Source organism: Amborella trichopoda, chromosome 3 (assembly GCF_054954075.1).
Source record: "Amborella trichopoda isolate Santa Cruz 75 chromosome 3, AtrichopodaSantaCruz75HAP2 v2.0, whole genome shotgun sequence".
Classification (NCBI taxonomy): domain Eukaryota; kingdom Viridiplantae; phylum Streptophyta; class Magnoliopsida; order Amborellales; family Amborellaceae; genus Amborella; species Amborella trichopoda.
The window spans coordinates 21,858,708-21,875,702 of record NC_142338.1 but is presented as its reverse complement, the minus strand read 5'-3'; the positions used below and the strand labels follow the sequence as shown (position 1 = coordinate 21,875,702).

Sequence of the window (16,995 nt, the reverse complement as noted above, 5' to 3'; positions counted from 1 at the left end):
GCACGATCCATCCCACCAATTGATTTTTTACACACTGGGGGATGGGCAATCAGTCCCATCAATCCGTTTTTTTTAACAGTGGTTTTATTATTGGGAAATGTAATTAAGTAAATATAACTCAAAATTACTAGGGTGTGGTTTGTATAGAGCCTAGGCTCTAAGCAATCAAATTAGAGCCGACCTTTAAATAGTGTTGAGAAAGTGGTTTTAATATTGAAAATTTTTTTGATAGCCTTAAAATACATTTTTATATTTATTTATAAAATTTAAAGATTAAAAAATAATGTAGATCTACATATCTATGAAAACTTGAAAATTGACAGTCCAAAAATACATCATAAAATACACTATTTCCAAAACTTGATATCCATTTTTTTCTCATGCCCCTGCATCTTGATGTCGAGATGATGAATTTGAAGATATTTCGGCATGAAAACAACCTCTTCTAATGCAATTTTTGAGGTAGGCTCAAATTTGATTGTTTAGAGCCTCGGCTCCATATAAACTTTTCCCAAATTACTATGCCCTGTGTGAGAGAGGTAGAGAAATAAACGAAGGTGATTGAAATTTGACAGACATTGTTTCTCTATATCAGCGTTTTAAAAAACGTCGAGTCGAACCGGACTCGCCCGGTTCGACTCGGAAATAGTGAAAAAGGAACCGGATCGCCCAAAAATCGGAAATCGTCCGGTTCTAGAGAGAACCGGACGATTCTGTACAGTGAATCGCCGATTCACTGTACGGAATCGGCGAGTCCGAACAGTGAATCAGCGATTCCGTACGGAATTTTTTTTTTTTTTTTTTTTTTTTTTCTTTTTGGTAATCTATGATAGATTTTTTTGTAATCCATGATCGAATTTTTTGGTTTTTTGTAACCCATAATAGAATTTTTTGTAATCCATGATCGAAATGTTTGTTTTCTTTTCTTGTAATCCATGATCGATTTTTTTGTTTTTTTTTTTTTTTTTGTAACCCATGATAGAATTTTTTGTAATCCATGATCGAATGTTTTGTAATATATGATCGAAATGTTTGTTTTTTTTTTGTAATCCATGATTGAAATGTTTGTTTTCTTTTCTTGTAATCCATGATCGATTTTTTTGTTTTTTTTTTTTTTTTTGTAACCCATGATAGAATTTTTTGTAATCCATGATCGAATGTTTTGTAATATATGATCGAAATGTTTGTTTTTTTTTGTAATCCATGATCGAAATGTTTGTTTGTTTTTTTTTAATCCATGATTGAATTTTTTGTTTTTTGCTTTTTTTGTAACCCATGATAGAGTTTTTTGTAATCCATGATTGAATTTTTTGTAATCCATGATCGAACTATTTTTTTCTTTTTTTGTAATCCACGATTGAATTTTTTGTTTTATTTGTTTGTTTTTTTTTGTAATCCATGATCGAATTTTATGTAATCCATGATCGAATTTTATGTAATCCATGATTGAATTTTTTGAAAATTTGTGATTTTTTTTGTTTAATCCATGATCGAATTTTTTTTTGTAATCCATGATAGAATTTTTTGAAAATTTGTGATTTTTTTTTTAATCCATGATCGATTTTTTTGAAAATTTGTTTTTTTTTTTTTTTAATCCATATAATTCAAAGAGAAAACGAGAGAGATGATGATTCTGAGGCCACCCTATCCCAGCCATATTATTCACATATCGAGTCCCAACAGCAACAGTGTAGGGATGAGCACGAAATACTGTAAATTAAATGCTGAATGGCGGTTCATGCAGGGAAAGAACATATCAATATTCGCATATTCATTCAAAAACATGAAAATTCTTAATGGAGTACCCTCATTTTTTATTGAATTCCTAAAAACTAATATTTATAATGAATTTTAATAATTTTTTCGGATTTTTTTGAAGCTTTATTCTGACCGATTCACCCGATTCCGATCCGGATCGCCGATTTGCCGATCCGGATCGCCGATTCGCCGATCCGGATCGGTTTTTGAAAAGCCCGATCCGGGTCACCGATCCGGTTTTTAAACCATTGCTCTATATATATTTAGAGAGAGAGAGAGCAATCGAAACGTTACAGCCGTTGTCCCCCTAGCATGCTTTTGTAGGACAGCATGCTTTTGTAGGCCATGTTTAATACTGCAGGAGACACAAGAGCCAAATGGCTGGTAGGAAATCAAAGAGAACATTTCCTTATGTTATTTGCTATTATAATTATATATATTCCTTGATTTACTCAAATAATGGAGAAGACTTTTGTAGAACACATGTTAAAGTAATGGAGAGAACCTGCCTCGGTTCCAGGCAGTGTGATTTGGCTTGACCAAAAGTTGAGGGCAAATTTTTCTTAAAAATAATTATATTTTGATTAATTTTTGAAAAATTGAGAACAAATAAATGTTATTCTAATAATCTTTCATGGTGCTGGGGTACTTAGGTTAACTGTAAAAAATTATAAATAAAGGATTTAAATATCAGTAAATAATAGAGTATGATACAGCCCCTTAGGTAAGAACAGAACCGTCCATAATAGAACCCAACTTCCTAAATATTATTTTTTATTGTTTAAATAAGGAAAAGAGACAATTTTCATGATGTATATAATGAGCCCCAGAATACTCTACACATGCATTTGATTTATCACACACATGGCATGGCTCATTCACTTCCATCAAACCCCTTTGTGTGTCTCTCTCTCTCCCTTTGTCTCTCTCTACTAAGCTCCACAAAACAGCCACACAAGACCTGCAAGAACAAACCACTTGGAGAATTTTAATCCATTTTGTATCTCTCTCATCCCACCAAAGACTGCATAATTATATATTCAAAACTCCACAAGAGACCATTGGCATATACACTGATAATAAAAATATTTAATCCTTTTTTATTTTTCCTTTCTCTCTTCCCACCCACATACAAGAAAACCATATCAAGACTCATGTAGACCCCCCACTTGCAAACCAATGACACAACATAACCTGCATAACACACCACTCTAATATACTAAAAGACCCAACATAATTGCTCTCCCCCCCTCCCTTTCCCCCCTTTTCTTGGGGTTTATCAATACTGAAACATATCAGCTGAAGCCATGATGGGTTGATTAATGCAAGGAAGTTGCCATGGTTTTAGCAAGGGGTCAGGAATCTGAGGTATGTCCATTACAAGGCCACTGATTTCTTCAATGTAATGGAGAGTATTGGTTAGAGAGTGTAACTTTGCTGTTAAGTCCAGGACCTCAGATCTCAGTGTTAAATTCTCAGATTGAAGCTTCAAATAGTGTTGAGTTGTGATGTTTAGTCTAGAGAGGATCTGGCTATTTTCCTTTCTAAGAAAACCCACTTGTGCTATGAGATCATCAACGTGCTTCTGTTTCCGCTGCCTCGAACGCCTCGCCGATTCTCTGTTCGATCTCATCCTCTTCAATTTTCTTTGATCCATGACATTTTGGAGATCCTCCTCTGAGCCTGAATTTTGCAACAAAGTTGAAGCTGATGCCCCACTTGATGTGGTTGTAGTTGTGGGATTTGAGGCCATCATATCTGGTAGTATTAGAGAAAAAGAGAGCGAGACGAAGAGTGAGAGTTACAGGTAGTACAGTGGAGAAAAGAGGCTAATAGCTTGCTGGGGTCTGGTATGTATATGGAAATTGGGCAGAGGGCCAGGAAGATCAAACTTCTTAGGAAGCTACTTCATGAAAACACATAGAACCAGTAGAGAAAAATTACAGAAAATGATTGAACTTGATGGCCCCTGCGGAGTAAAGCCGAATTGATCATAAACCCCAAAAGCTTTTCACAAGAAGTCAGTAGAGGGAAGGGTTAAAAGAACCATTAAGATTGTCAGAGGGAATGAATGGATAGGTGTTTCCAAGAGAGAGAGGGGAAAGAATAGCCTCAAAATAGAAGATTTTGTACGAAAATACTAAATATGGAAGCAAAATATAAAGAGCCAAATTTAGTAGATTGAAATCAAGATTATAGTCTTGAAACAGTTTTTTACCCAGAAATTGAGGGGATAACAATCAACCACCAAGATATTTCAAGGCTGGAACAAATCTTGAATATAATGAGTTTGCTAAATTTAGCAGATGGATACACTGTAGCTGTCCAGAAAGCTCTAGAGTCTCAAGGCTGGTATATCTATTGATTTAATGGAGAAGATAAGGATGAGCTATAGAATTTCTAGAAGAAGCCTTCATACCCCACAGGGAAATCCCTCATATATCAAGCAAAAGTGCTAAAACATGGTTCCAAATATCATAAAAAAAAGATGGTTAAATATATATATCATCACCAGCTCAAGGTGTTTGCTATACAAAACAGAGCTATATTTAATCAGAGAGAATTGCAAAAAACACAAAATTTCAGTACAGTAACACCCGGAAAATCGAGGATTCAAGGGAGACAAAGATGGTAATCTCCACGAGAACACGGATTTATAGTCTACAAGAGTTGCTAGCAAACCCTCAATTTCCAGTAGAAAAAGTCTGGAAGAAGCGGGAGAAGGTGCAGAGTTTCAGAACCTCACTGGAAAAGAAAGAGAAAGGATTGGAGAGAGAAAGAGGGGAAAGGAAGAGAGAGTTATAATGGAGGGGTAAGAGAGGAAGAAGTGGAAGAGGTTTTCAGGAAGGGAGGGGAGGAGATTTATAGGAGAAAAATAGGGTTTGTGGAAATTAAAAAAGCAAAGTATTATGGAGAAGATGAAAAAATATAAAAAAGAATAAAAGTGGGCGGCATTGGAATCTCCTCCTCAAAAAGGGTTAAGGTTAGGCTTGTTGGGAGGAGTGATGAGGCATGTGGGGTGGACAAAAATGGTGCACAACCCGCCAATAACATCCAGCTGGTAAGCAACAGCAAGGACACAAAGATTTTTTATTACCACATTTAATTGCAATCAAAAGTACACTCTGATGTTATAATTTTTTCATCGAAATATGTAATTTAATCACCTCTCTCCCTCTCAACATCAAAGTACACCGTTTTGTATACTTTCCATATTTTTTCCTCAACAACCCAGACCTTTCTTTCTCTCTCTCTCATTAAAGATTAATCACCTCTCTGTCTCTCTAACATAGGCACGTGTGAGAACACCCCCAATCTCTCTCCCACTCGCGTGCACACACTCTCCCTGTTCACTACGCCACATATATAACCTACACTGATCTCTCTTTTCTCTCTCTCATCTCCAAGGAAGTATAATTTGATCGTTCTTCTCAGCCATTTTCAAACACATTCTTCAACCAGCGATTAGAAGTTAGGGTTATTCTTCAACCCTCTATCCGCATGAATTACAATTTTAGATATAGAAATTATATCAAAGTTAGATAGAGAAACTACGTAAATTTTTTTAGAAAGATAAATATCTCAAAGTCTTTAGAGAGAGAGAGTATCACAAACTTTAAATTTCAAAAAAAGAAAGCAAATTCAAATTTTAGAGATTGAAACTATATCAAGTTTCAAGAGTGAGAAATTACTTGAAAACATTTTAGAGAGAGAAACTATCTCAAATTTAAAGTTCTAGAGAGAGAAAGTATCTTAAACTTATATAGAGAGAGAAACTATATCAAATTTTAGATAGAGAAAATACCTGAAATTTTTTAAAAAAGAAACTTTATCAAATTTTAGAAAAAGTACCTAAAATTTTTTAGAGATGGAAACTATTACAAGATATTTATAAAGAGAAATGATATCAAATCTTCAATATTAGACAAAGAAAGTACTTATAAAATTTTAGAGAGAAAAACTAATGAAATTTTAGAAAGAGGAATTGCCAAAAAGATTTTAGATAGAGCAATATTTCAAATTTTAAGTTTTACAAGAAAGCATATTAATATTTTAGAGATAAAAATTATATCAAAGTTTAGAAAGTGAAATGACCTAAAAACATTTAGAGAGAGAAACTAGCTCAAAATATTTTAGAGAGAAACTATCTCAAATTTCATATTTTAGAAAGAGAGAGAGAGAGAAACTATATCACATTTTAGATAGAGAAAGTACCAAAAAATCTTAGAGAGAGAAACTATCTCAAAACTTCTAGAGAGATAAATTATCTCAAATTTTAAATTTTAACGAGAGAGTATCTACAAATTTTAAAGAGCAAGTATCTCGATCTTTTTGAAGAAAATTTATCTCAAATTTCAAGTTTTAGAGGAAAAATTATCTCAAATTTTAAATTTTAGAGATAAAAAAATATCTAAAAATTTGAGAGAGAGAGAGAGACAATATCATATTTTAGAAAGAGAAACTACCTAAAAAATATTTAGAGAGGAAAACTATCTCAAAATTATTCAAGAGAGACACCATCTTAAATTTTAAGTTCTAAAGAGGTAAAGTATATTAAATTTTTTGAGAGAAACTATATTAAATTTTAGAGAGAGAAAGCACCTAAAGTATTTAGATAGAGATAGTCAAATATTTTTAGAGAGAGAAAAATTCAAAATTTTAACTCTTGAGAGAAAATAAATTTAAATTTTAGAGAGAAACCATATAAAATTTTAGATAGAAAAACTATCTCAAAATTTTTAGAGAGAGATTATCCAAAAATTTGAGTTTTAGAGAGAAAAAATACATTAAAATTTCAGAGAGAGAAACTTTATCAAATTTTGTAACCAAAAATGGACATGAAAATTATTGTAAGGAAAAAAATGAATTTTGTAGTGTACCGCTAAAAAAACACAATGAATTTTGTATTGTATATCCAAACAAGAGATTTGAGGAATCCATGACAAGAATCTTTGATATTGCGAATCCATAATTTTTTTTGGATTTCAAATATCCAAAATTCCTAATTTCCTCCTATCCAAATGGGCCTTAAGGGGATTTTTTTATCTTAAAATTTTTTTATAGTCATCTCATTATCAGATGCACAATTTCAAAAATACAAGAGACTTAATTTTGAGGTTTTAAATGCATCAATCTTAGTATCATATAAACGATTTAGATTTATTGTTGGAATAAGACTCATAATCTTTTTTAGAATTTATTTTTAAGATTGATATTTGGCACACAGAGAATGTTATTCCCAATAATAAAAATTAATAAATAAATAAATAAAATCGATAAACAACTTACTCGGATCTGTCATTAAATCACACGAGGGATTTAAAGTTCCATACTAAATCCTATAGACCAAGGCATGCGGTGACAGGCAACCTTGAGAGTTATCATTGATGAATCTCAATCACCTTCCATCTCTATTTTTCTATACTTTTTTATTTCTTTTCTAGAAAGTTAACCTCTGTTTATAGAGAACACATTATTTTATAACTCTCACATTCATTGTCCATAGGAATTGAGATCCAAGTGTAACTCGTGTCTTAATTCCTTCAATTGCAGTTAATTAGGATTAACAAGTTGTCATAAAACTGTTAATCGTATGTAATGAGCTAAATATGTCATTAGTCCACTAATGACTCACATAATAGAATGTCATCCAGGCATTCTAAAAGATATTTATAAAGTAAACAAATTTTATATATATATAATATAAAAATAAATTAGTACAAAGAATCCAATTCCTAACACACCACTGGGTTTTCCCTCAAATGATATTGGGTTTTCCCTCCAGTGCAACATCCTACTAAAGCTAAAAAATGAATCCAAGTATATGGCATTTTTTCATGCCAACCACATGGGATTTCACATATACGTCAATATGGCATTTGTACCATTGTTAAAGAAAAAAAAAAATCAGGGGAAAAGGGCCTGATAGGCCACATTTCCAATAGAAAACATGTGCAAAAAATTTAAAATTATATAAGTATCCTTAACAAGATCTCTTGAACGAACGGTTTTATTATATTATAATAAAAAACTAGTATTTTAAAACACAACAATTTCCCTTTCAGATCACCAATACAATCGGGAATCACTCGGGATGAAACAAGCATTAGGATGTTATGGGTCTTGGCCCGATTCCCCTTAAAACAACATTATGTAAATTTTTTTTTTTTTAATTTATCTAATATTTTTTTAAGTCCCCTCTAAATTTCCATTATATAAACCTTGATTTTAATTTTTGTTTTTCATTTATTTTTAAACATCTTTCTGGATCACTGATTTAAACCAATCCAGACCCGATCGAGATCACTGATCTAGCACTTCAATACGGATCCATACATAAACAATATGCACGGTTGATCTGAGTTTTAAAACACCACAAAAACCATTACATTATTATAAGAAGCCATTGAACCACTCTTGAAAAAGGGGCATATATATTTGCAGGTGAAAATATCTTTACATTCAAGGTTTTAAAAATGACAATCCAGATCGAGAATCATTTGGGCCGACCCTATTCCTATTAAATATCAGGAACATACTAGTTTCCCTCGTGAAACTTTCGGTTCTGTCAAAGAACTAGTTAGAACCAACCCCACCTTTTTTTATTTTTCAATTTTTTTTTTAATTATTAATGACCAATAATAAAAATGAAAGGTAAAACTATGTAAATATCCATTTTAGTTTCCATTATTATAAACATACCTAAAACTTTCTATTATTATATATATATCCTTTTTTTGAACTTCATAACAATTTTTTTTTAAAAAAAGATGACATTACCCATTTTTTGTTTTTACTACAAACCTCTGGGCCTCTAGTTTTTGAGAAGCCAAATTGCTCTCTACAAACCTCTGGGCCTCTAGTTTTTCAGAAGCCAAATTGCTCTCTACAAACCTCTGGGCCCCTAAACTTTTGCGCTCTGCAATTTTCTCTCTCTCTCTCTTTAATCTCTTTCATAAATTTAACCAATCCATAAGTAAATTCTCATTTTAGTTTTTGAAAAACTGAAAATGACCTGATTGGTTTAACACTACGTGCAACCTTTCTATCTTCAAACTCTTGCCCTTTGCAAACCATAGGACCTCAAAACTTCTGCTCTGGGCAATTTTCTCTCTCTCTCTTTCTTCTCTCTCATAAATTTAATCAGTCCATAAGTAAATTTCCCAATAAATGTTTAAAGATAATTTCCGACATTAAAACTACCTAGAGGTGAGATTCACGCCTTATACAGGTCGTACCCCTGTTTAGAGGTTAGCCGATTCTTTTTGCTATCTTCCATCCATTAAACCCAATCCGTAAAAGCCGAAAGCTTCCTAAAACTAATAGTAATGGTTTTGCATTTGAAGGGCGTAAGGATGAATGGAAGCTTTTTCAAAATAAAATATTTCATTGACGGTTTTTAGTTTGAGGAGTGTTGGAATGAACGGGTGCTTCAGTTGAATGGGTCTATCATAGCTTATACTGCGACAAAATGGTGGGTAGAAATCTCATGGTGGCTGAATAAAAATGGGTTTACTCAACATTTCAGGAAAAAAGGGATTGCTCACAAAAAAAAGTAAAAAAAGCCTTAAAGAGTTTTGAATGGAGGAATTAAATAAGTGATTGTACAAAGTTCATAAAGTTAGATAGAAACATGCCACCGAGATGGAGACGGTGATTCATGGGTGAAAATCTCAAGAAGACCTTCAAGACTCTGATCAATTCATCAAGCATGAAATACTCTCTCTACGAATCGAGACTTGCTCACTCTCTCTCTCTAAAGTCCGGCTTTCTCGGATTTACACAAGCACAAACCAGTCTCATCAAGCTCTATGCAAAATTTAGATGCTTAGACTCTGCCCACAAAGTATTCAGTGAGATCATCGAACCAGATATTTTCCAACGGACCCTGCTAATTAATGAGTACACACTGAGCAGTCAACCAATTTGAACCTTTACGGCTGTTTCTTTGATGCTAGAAATGGGGTGACCCCAAATTGCTTCACTTTTGCTAGTACCTCAAAGGCGATGCTCAAGCCTTGGAGACATGGCCATTGCTAAAGTGATCTGATTGGTTTCTCAAAGTTTTGAGACGGGGCCATTTTAGATTTTTCAAAAACTGAAATCAGACCCATTTTAATTTTTCAAAAGTTGAAAATAGGTAGTTTCATCCATTTTTTAAAAAAATTTGTTATGAAGTTAAAAAAATGGATATATATAAACTAACATAAAGTTTTAAGTATTTTTTGTAATAATAGAAACTAAAATGGATATTTACGTAATTTTTCCAAAATAAAATCCAACAATCCTAATTTTTGGAATGCCTATTGTAGAAATATTGTTCTTTCCTAATCGAGAGAATGTAACTCTTTCCTTTTTGAGAGATATAGAAACGTGTATATTGTATCACTCTATCACCATGATATATATATATATATATATATAAGTCTTCCCAACGCCTATTGACGAAAATAAAAAGTGATTATCTTCATCATCGTCCAAATTTCATCACGTGGTTACGATTGTTCAGTAGTATTTTATTTTTCATTTTTTTTTTACAAATCGGAATGAACTGAAATTTGGAGAGTATGTACATCTTACTGCGACACATCTAATAAAAATATAAAAAAAATTATCAGTGAAAACAAATTGATCAAAATACCCCCGAAACGTTTCGGGGGTATTTTGATCAATTTTTTAATATAAAATATTGTTTTTATATTTTACGAAGATTCATATATTTTTTATGAATACACGCTCCAAATTTTAGGTCATTCCAATTTGTAGAAAAAAATGAAAAATGAAATACTACTGGACAATTGTGAGCGGGCGATGAACTTTGGACGGTGATGGAGATAGGCGAAATCACTGTTCATTTTCGCATATAGGCGTTGTATAGTATTATATATATATATATATATATATATATATATATATATATATATATATATATATAAATATAAATATATATATATACAATGAAAGAACCAACAAAATTATGTGTGAGTACGTGAGTACACAATTGTTTTTCCAAAGTTCTTTTCTCTCTCTAAAATTCTTCAACCTATTCGGTAGTCTGGATCACGATCCGCCGAACCATATTGAAGATAGGGATAGGTGATTCCGGTCAGGCATGCATTTTTTGAAGCCTTATTTACACTAGAACACCGAAGAGAGAGAGTGTGTGTCATTCATCTCGGTGCTGGTCTATCACAAGTCATCCGATAGATACCATCATCACCATATTTTGTAAGGGGTAAGCTTTCTATACTTCTCCTACAGCATAGAAGTTCTATACTTCCCGTTATCCTACCGTCCATTCTGAATGGAGGGCTAAGATTGCTCCATCACAATGTCACGTCTCTATACTATTTATTTATTTATTTTCTATAAACTATTTTGACCCCAAATTTTGGACGTCTATTCCTCTATTAAACTCGCACTAACGAAAAATATAAAAAAATATTTTCAATAAAATAAAATAACCAAAATACCCCTGAAAGCTTCAAAGGGTATTTTTATCATTATATTTTATCGAAGAATCATTTTTAATATTTTTTTTATAGGTGCGCCCTAATGGGATTATGGCACATACCAAATTTCATATTCATACAATCTATATATATAAAAAAAAAAATACTTTGAGACGTCGGATCTAAGATCAAACGGCGAGTGGCTCTCTTGATCAAAATTGGACGGCTAGATGGTAGGGAGAGGATAGAACTTCTATATTGTAGGAGACGCATAAAACCTTTCCTGGACCATAACTCTTTAGGGATAGTTATACTCACCATGCATCAATCACCATTTCATTATGTTACCTTAGAGATGGTTCGACGCACCTCATAGCCGCCGTCATTTTATAAGAGGTCAATTCATCGTCTTTAGCGTCCTTAGTCTTCAACCCCATTGCCTTTTAAGTTGAAAGATCATGTCTAAGCACACTAAACAGGATTTTTTCCCTCTCTTGAACTTCTCTACAAGAATATCTTCGTATATTACAGTCGTCTGTCTACTAAGGTAGTAATTGAGAATTGATAAATGTTTTAAAACACGGACCAGCGGGTCAAACCTCTCACCCATTGGTTCGAGTCAAAAACCCAAAGTCAGCTCGGCAGATTTGACTTATGCTTAAAAAAAGTCAATCAAAGAAAAAGGCAAAAAATAAAAAAAATACAGGTAAGAGAGGGTACCTCTTGAAAAAGGAATCCGAGAGAGAGCTCCTCTTGATCAAGGAAGCGAAGAGAGATGTCCTATGGAAGAAAGAAGGTAAGAGAGAGACCCAAACATATAAGATATGTTATCGTCGTTGCTTGTTAGTGGAGAGGGAGGGAGGGAGCGAGGGAGGGAGGGCGGGATCAGTGATCTTAATCCATTGTTATGTCTGGGAGATGGTATTTTCTCTACGTTAAACCTTGTAATTCTCATTGTTTAGTAAATTTGATTGCATCCTTGCTTGTGGATAAAGCCCTTGTTGGTTTTATGTAGCCTTTAAAGGCTTTGTGAAAGCTTGTATGAGCATTTGATAAAGTCAAACAAAAACTCAGTGGGAGTGTGTCCTCTTGTGGACCATATTGAGCAAATGCGATTGCCGATACTCGGACTAGGCTCGACGTGCTAGGCCGGTCGAGTTTGAAAATACCCAAGATACCTGGACATAGGGATCTACCAATAAGGGTTTAGTGGATTAGCCATTGATGAAATCGGAGTATGCCCAGATGAGAGCCGAGGGACTGTGTGGCACTTTAGAGACATGGCTAGAAACCTCATCGTTATATCATCACATGACATTTACATAGACAGTCGTATTGAATTTCACCAATGAGGGTGAAATGTGTACATGTGCGAGAGATTACCCCTATGGACCATAAAGTCATAGTTGCATCATGGTCTGGAGGACCATAATATTTTGTCTTTAGAGGAGAACCTGAAATCCATAAACTGGGATTGCATCATCTAGTCTATTGGCTGACTTTGGTTGTCCAATCATAAGCCCCTGTAGTGGACTGTGGGTCATGAGAACTGCTAAGTCAGTTTGATAAAGCTAAGTGGATCGTGGTTCGCAATTGGAGGTAGAGTGCTCTCGTATAGTGATAAGTTCCTAGATCTAATGGATCTAATTCCCATAAAAAATAATTAATTTTATGTTATATGATTTTTAAAATATTTTTTTTGAGTTTTTTAGAATCTTATAATATTTTATTTTTGTCATTTGGATTTATAAATTAAGAGAAATTAAATTTTCAACGTTCTAAATAAAAGTTAAAAATTCTAAATATCAAAAAAAATATTTTCTAAAAATATATGGGATCCTCCATGAATTATGGGGGCCCAAATTTAAAACGTGTGGATTGGGTAGGGCCCACGTGTGACCACCAAAAGGGTGGCACATCCCACCAATTGAGATTGATGTGTTAACAAAAATTGGATGATAGTTATCCTCTAGTTTATTACCTTATCTTTTGGGTATAGCCAACTTATATGATAATATTGAATATTTAAAATATTTAGTAAATCATTGAATCAAGATTGCTTGATTCAAGAAATAATGATTTGATATACTAAAATAAAAAGTAAAATATATAATTTATTTATTTAAAGATTTGATGAGAATAGATTTAGGAAAGAGAAGATAAAGCGTTAGCTCATCTCTTTGAATCTTGATGGTGGATCAAAGAGATGGATGACTCAAATCTCTCACTCCACAAATCTCCCTAGATCGACGGTCAATATTTGACCCTACAAATTGAGGCAAACCCTAAGGCATGAAAAATCTATAAAAAGAGGCTCTCAGACCTCATAAAATCTCTACACCTATTCTCTCTTCTTTCTCTAAAAGTTTTTATCTCTCTCTCTCTCAAAGACCTCTCTACAGATGGCACGCCCCATCTATGGCTTCATGATCTCTCTCAAGTTTTCCTAAGGGGGGTAAGTCCCATCCAAAGTCTCTCTCAATGGGGTACGCCCAAGTAATCTCTCTCAAGTCAATGAGGCATCCCAAGTCATCTCTCTCTCATTTCTAAGTGGCACGCCTAAGCTAATGTTAGCTTGTGGTGGTTTGAATTTTGAGTAGTAATGTGGAGGATCCCCTTGCTAGTAGATCTCTCTCAATTTGATCTATCTCTCATCTCTCTCTCTTTGATCAATCTCTCATCCCTCCAAAGATCAATTTAAAGGGGCTAAAGGCATTAAGGCCTTAAGTAGTTATTTCTAAATTGAAATCCATATGTCATTGAGAGGGTTTTGCCATATATAGGAGAATCAAGAGACCGATCATAAATCCTGAGTACCATCGGAAGGAGGAGACTCGGTGTGAGGTGTACTAAACCCGATTGAAGCAATCTCCAACAATTTTACTTTTTTAAATCTTTATTTGTGATTTGATCTTCTCTTCTCATAAAGCACTGAGTTAAGGTTTTGATTTAAAGAATTGTATTAAATAGTGGTAGCAAGTGAAAATCATGGTTTTTTCCTTTTATTTATTTGTTTCAAGAGTTATTTTTTTGTAATTGGACATTGTGTGTGGTCTTGCCGGTGTAAGAATAAGAAAAACAAGAAAAATTTTAATTTATATACACCATGCTTGATTACATAATCCAACTTTCATTGGTATCTGAGCTAGATCTACTTGCTTCTCTACTTATTTTATTTCACTATTTTTGGTGAGTTGTAAATGAAATATAAGAAATACAAGGACTTTTGTGGTCAAGTGATACACTTCCAAAAGAATTATTGGCACGTTCAAATGCCGAGAAGGCGCTCTGCAGAATCTAGTATTCTTGTTGTTTTTAGAGCATTGATAAGAACAAGTTAATGAGGTATTTCTTTGATTCCTACTTCAGTGATATTCTGTATTTTTTAGTGTAAGGTCTACCTACAAAATTTTAGTGGGAGATCCTAGGGAAATTGAGAGTTATAGACTCATTAATAAAAGGTGTCAGTTTGGACTTTGCAAAATCCAAGAACTGTCTATTGGTTTCTATGAAGTTTTCCACCAATGATATGATTTTATTTTTTAGTTAAAATTTAACTGACTTATAAAATTGAGTTTAATTTCAAACAAAAATAGTTTCATGAAGAAAACCCTTGTGGTTTGAAAAATACGGTCAATTTATTGAAGGGTGTGCAAGTGTTGTTTTCTGCAACAAAAATAGTTTCAATGACTTAGAGGTCATGATTTTATTTGTATACTTAACAGAATGTTTTAAGGCCCACACCAAGTTTCTAAACTTCCATTTTGAGTTTAGTTTTTAATCAAATTTATTTGAGACAAAAATATCTATGGGAAGAGAGGAATAAAAATTTTGGATTGAAGAGAGGTCATCCTGAATTTTCTGCAATTTTGTGTGTTCTTCACTAAGACATGAATAACTATATTTATCAAGCGTACTTAACAGAGTGATATGAGGCTTGTAGAAACATGTGTTACCATTTTGTGTCTACTTTCAAATAAAATTTGTTTGAAAGGGAAACTTGATGAGCGTAAAGATAAAAGATAATTTTATTAGATAGTGTTCATCATGAAATTCTGCAGTATGGTTTATTTTGTGATGTGAATGACAATAATTTATTTCTCTAAAGAAAAATATTATTTGGGATTCACACATATTGTTATTCTTTGATTTTGAGTATAATTTTAACATAATAAGTTTCAGGAAGAACTCCTTTGTGGATTGAGTGGAACAATTATTTTATTGAGAGGTGCGCAACCTAACTTTTTGTTATGAAAACTATATTGTGACGTGAATGTCACTAAATTGAAGACTCACTAAATGATGTGATTTAGGGATAGAACTGAGTAATATTTGGTATTCTTTTGTCTATTTCAATAATAAAAACGTTTCAGAGATAAACTCCTCATGAGTTGAGAGATATTGTATTTGTATCATGGGATGCTCATCTTCTATTCTACAGTGAATTAAAATATGTGACATGTTAAGGCACATATTTGTACTCCTCATAATGAAAGCTCTTTTAGGACTCGTTCAAAAGTTTTATAATGTGCCATGAGTATGATTTATAATAGTAAAACTTCAGAGATAGATAATACAAGGTTGGTAAAATATGACACTTTACGTGAATAGCATTCAATCTAGGAATTCCAGAAAGAAGAAGAAACACAATACCTGTACAAACAGATTGGTTTCTTTGCAATGAAGGGATATGTAGAGAGACTTGGTGACTGCATCGAAACTCTAAAGATTAGTGGGAGAATTAAATTTGAAATTTTTTGAATGATGGGATGAAGAAGAGTACTCCTTTATATATGTTTAGGAGAATATAAAGGCCGAAGTGGTGGATGCCTCATTGACGTGTAAAAGATGATGAACAAGTGTTTCTTCATCAGTTTTATGCTCTTCCAAGTTTATTAAAGCTCGTCGGCAAAAAAAAGCAAAGAATCCAGAAAGCCCAGGTACCACAGTACATGGTTTTGACGTATGAAATCTATCCTCCATTACATGGTAAGGTCAAATAAGGAAAGATGATTCAAATGACTTTTTATTATGTTTTAATATACTTTGTGAGGACCAAGATTTTTCTGGCTTGCGGAAGTGCGCGGCAATAAGAACTCAGCAGTGCGTGGCGAAAAGAGAGAGAAGAAAAGAAGTGCCGCCATGCACGAGTGCCTTTGAGCACGACAGTACAAAATAGAAGAAAGAGAGCGCACGACAGAGAGTGCTGCATTGCAAGAGTGCTGGCGTGTGCTGAGAGATAAAAGAAGAAGAGACCACGCAGCAGAGAGTGTCGTCGTGCACAACAGTGAGAGATAGAAAAAGAAGAAAGCCTGCAATAGAGAGTACTGCCATGTGCGAGTGCTGCCGTGCGTGGCAGTGAGAGACAGAAGAAGAAGAAAGCGCACAACAGAGAGTGCCATCGTGTGCGTGAAGCACTGCGAGTGCGTCAGAAGAGAGAGGTTCTGGCGGTGCGTGTTTCTTCTATGAGAGTATGAGTACCATGTGGCGCATGTGAGCCACTTGTACCATGTGGCGCATGTGAGCCACTTGTATGCCTTTGTCAGCCACTTGGATGCCACTTGTAGCCCCTTGGTTGCCACTTGCCAGCTGCATCCCCCTCTTGGTTTATAAATGCTACCCCTCTCACCCCTCCAAGGACTTTTGTTCTCTCTCACTCTTGAACCCCCCTTTTCAAACACTTAGAATCTCAACCTCTTGGAGCCATTTTGGGAGCTTAGAAACTTGACCTGAGTGGGGCAAATTGAAGTTCTTTTGGGTGCATGTAAGTAGATCTAAAATTCAT

At 33.8% G+C, this 16,995-nt stretch overlaps 1 non-coding gene across 1 annotated transcript; it reads right to left on the bottom strand.

Annotated features, from left to right (window-relative positions):
* Nucleotides 1–3,037: 3,037 nt before the first annotated feature.
* Nucleotides 3,038–3,511, bottom strand: LOC18437248 (bZIP transcription factor 53). Its single transcript, XR_016050984.1, has one exon. It is a non-coding gene; the product is annotated as a bZIP transcription factor 53 (transcript).
* Between the last annotated feature and the right edge of the window lie 13,484 nt (nt 3,512–16,995).